A 3,211-nucleotide genomic window follows, 5' to 3' on the forward strand; every position below is an offset into this window, starting at 1 on the left:
GCAGGTGCCTGTAGTCCCAGCTCCTGGGGAGGCTGAGGCAGGAGAACGGCGTGAACCCAGGAGGCAGAGCTCGCAGTGAGCCAAGATGGGGCCGCTGCACTCCAGCCTGAGCAACAGAGCGAGACTTCGTCTCAAAAAAAAAAAAATTCCAGAACCCAGGAATATACATTGAAAAAAGTCTCCCTCAGGTGATTCTGATGTGATATGTGGTCTGAGTTTAGAATTCAAGGAAAATTACCTTCCTTGCCCTCCACTTGACCCGTATATCCACATGTCCTCTTCCTCTTTCCCATTCTGCTCTCTCTCTTTCTGCACCTTCGTCCATCCTCTCTTCCCTCCGCTTCTCATCCAGATCCGAAGCCTTCTCTCACCAATTCTCCTAAGACTCCAAATGGTCAGTTGCCTCTAAAGTTCCCTCTGTCCCATGAGCAAGTTATGCTTGCAAATGTAGAATGTAAGCCTGGGCCTAGCTGAATCAAAGGCTGAAATTAAAGATTTCCCTAAACCCAGAGGGGACCAGCAAATACTTACAGAAGGTTATAAATTTCCTATGAGTGCAGATGGCTCAGGGTGACTGGATGCTATAGACCAAATCTTATTGTCCTTCTCAAATTAGTGTGTTAAGATCGAATTCCCTATGTGATGATGGTCTTTGGAGGTGGGGCCTTGGGAGTCGATTACGACATGAAGCAGAGACCCCATCAATGGGATTAGGCTCAGGCCTGTAATCTCAGCAACTTTGGGATGCCGAGGCAAATGGATCACCTGAGATCAGGAGTTTGAGACCAGCTTGGCCACACGGTGAAACCCCGTCTCTACTAAAAATGCAAAAATTAGCCAGGTATGGTGGCAGGTGCCTGTACTCCCAGCTACTCTGAAAGACTGAGGCTGGAGAATTGCTTGAACCCAGGAGGCGGAGGCTGCAGTGAACCAAAATTGCACCATTGTACTCCAGCCTGGGTAAAAAGAGCAAAACTCTGTCTCAAAAATAAAATAAAATGAAATAAAATAAAATAAAGAGAAAAATAAAACATAAAAAGATCTCATGGAGATTTCTGATCCAAGACTGGCATTTCCACACAGCATTTTGCCAGTCTTTCTAAGAAGCAGCTCTGTGGGTCAATAACACAGCTGCATTTTTATTGTGCAAAAGCACAATTAAAATCATAATCTCTTTGGGAGGCCGAGGTGAGCAGATCACGAGGTCAGGAGATTGAGACCATCCTGACTAACACAGTGAAACCCCGTCTCTACTAAAAATATAACAGATCAGCCAAGTGTGGTGGGTGCCTGTAGTCCAAGCTACTCGGGAGACTGAGGCAAGAGAATGGCGTGAACCCAGGAGGTGGAGCTTACAGTTAGCCGAGATCGTGCCACCGCACTCCAGCCTGGGCGACAGAGCCAGACTCCGTCTCAAAAAAAAAAAAAAATAATAATAATCTACATCTTTCATTAAAACTACAGTCAGTCAAGGAGATCCTTTCAGCTGAGAATTCATACAGAGAGCTAGACTCCTTTGTTTCTGGCTGTTTTATATTTTCCTGTTAGAACTTTGGAATGTATTATCTTTTTAGCGCCTCCAATGCCATCAAAAAAAAAAAAAAAAAAGAATCTGGGACATCATTTTTCGCCATGAAAGCTGGGACTTCTTGTAAGTAGGCATTAAAGAACTCCCAGGTGTACTGTAAGAATTTTGGGGACAAAATGGCACACCAAAAGGCAGTAGGTTGCCTCATTTGGAGTGAGTGCAGGGATGGTGCTAACCCCAGGGAAGAAAGGAAATGGCTCCCTCCAGGGGATGCTGAGCCAAAGTGCCCTGTGCTCCCCACACTTCATCTGCAGCAACAGGAGGCTTCGCCCTGGGAAATCGCCCCCAGGCTGTTCCTGATCTTAAGTTTCACCAGATTTCCCTCAACCACATTCTACTCCTTTGCTGGTTGCTCAACAAAGACCTACAAACCTGCTGATGGCTGTGGTGAAAACCAGGAGGAGGGCAGACATGGGACTGGTTCTCTTCTTCTTCCTCCCTGGGTCAAACTCTGCATCCCTGATTTACGTTTTTTTTTTTTGTTTTTTTTGTTTTTTTTTCTTGAGCCACAGTCTCACTCTATCTCCTAGGCAGGTATGCAGTGGTGTGATATCAGCTCACTACAACCTCCACCCCCCAGTTCAATTGATCCTCCTGCCTCACCCTCCCATGTAGCTGGTATTACAGGCACATGCCACCATGCCCACCTAATTTTTGTATTTTTAGTAGAGCTGGAGTCTTTTGGCCAGACTGGTCTCAAACTCCTACCCTCAAGCAATCCTCCCACCTCAGTCTCCAACTAGCTGGGATTACAAGCATTCACCACCTCGCCCAGCTAATTTTTGCATTTTTAGTAGAGTCAGGATTTCACCATGTTGGTCAGGCTGGTCTCGAACTCCTGGCCTCAAGTGATCCACCCAACTCCACCTCCCAAAGTGCTGGGATTACAGGCACAAGCCACCACAGTGAGCCCCTGCTTTACTTCTGCGTAAGAGCTGACAATCCCTTTGCTCCCTTCCATTTCCTCCTCTTGTTTCTTCCCCTGCCTCTCTTCTCCCTCTTCTTTCCTTCTCTGCACTGGCACACCTTCCCCTCTGCCCGTTCTCCATCCCAAAGTTGGAAGGCAGTAGTCAGCCCCAGGTCCTATCTGATGAAAGCAAAGCTGGGTCCAAAGGGCAAAGTACGGAGCTTTTAATGCATTTTTTACTTCTTCTCCCTTTCAATTCCTGTTTTCTCCTCTCCTAAGCACACAGAAGCAATCTCTAGAACATCCCTTCCCTGAGCAAAGCCATGGCTTTCTTTTTCCTGTCCTCCTCCTGTTCCTACTTTGAAAAGGAAAGTATTGGCCAGGCGCAGTGGCTCACGCCTGTGGTCACAGCACTTTGGGAGGCTGAGGCAGGTGGATCACGAGGTCAGGAGATCGAGACCATCCTAACACAGTGAAACCCCGGTTCTACTAAAAATACAAAATATTAGCCAGGCATTGTGGTGGGCACCTGTAGTCCCAGCTACTCAGGAGGCTGAGGCAGGAGAATGGCGTGAACCTGGGAAGTGGAACTTGCAGTGAGCTGAGATGGCACCACTGCACTACAGCCTGGGTGACAGAGCGAGACTCTGTCTCAAAGAAAAAAGGAAAGTATCTGTATCCACTTACGTGAACAAGGGACTTCCTTATGGCTGTTC

This window comes from Colobus angolensis, unplaced genomic scaffold (assembly GCF_000951035.1).
Source record: "Colobus angolensis palliatus isolate OR3802 unplaced genomic scaffold, Cang.pa_1.0 Scaffold809, whole genome shotgun sequence".
Classification (NCBI taxonomy): Eukaryota; Metazoa; Chordata; class Mammalia; order Primates; family Cercopithecidae; genus Colobus; species Colobus angolensis.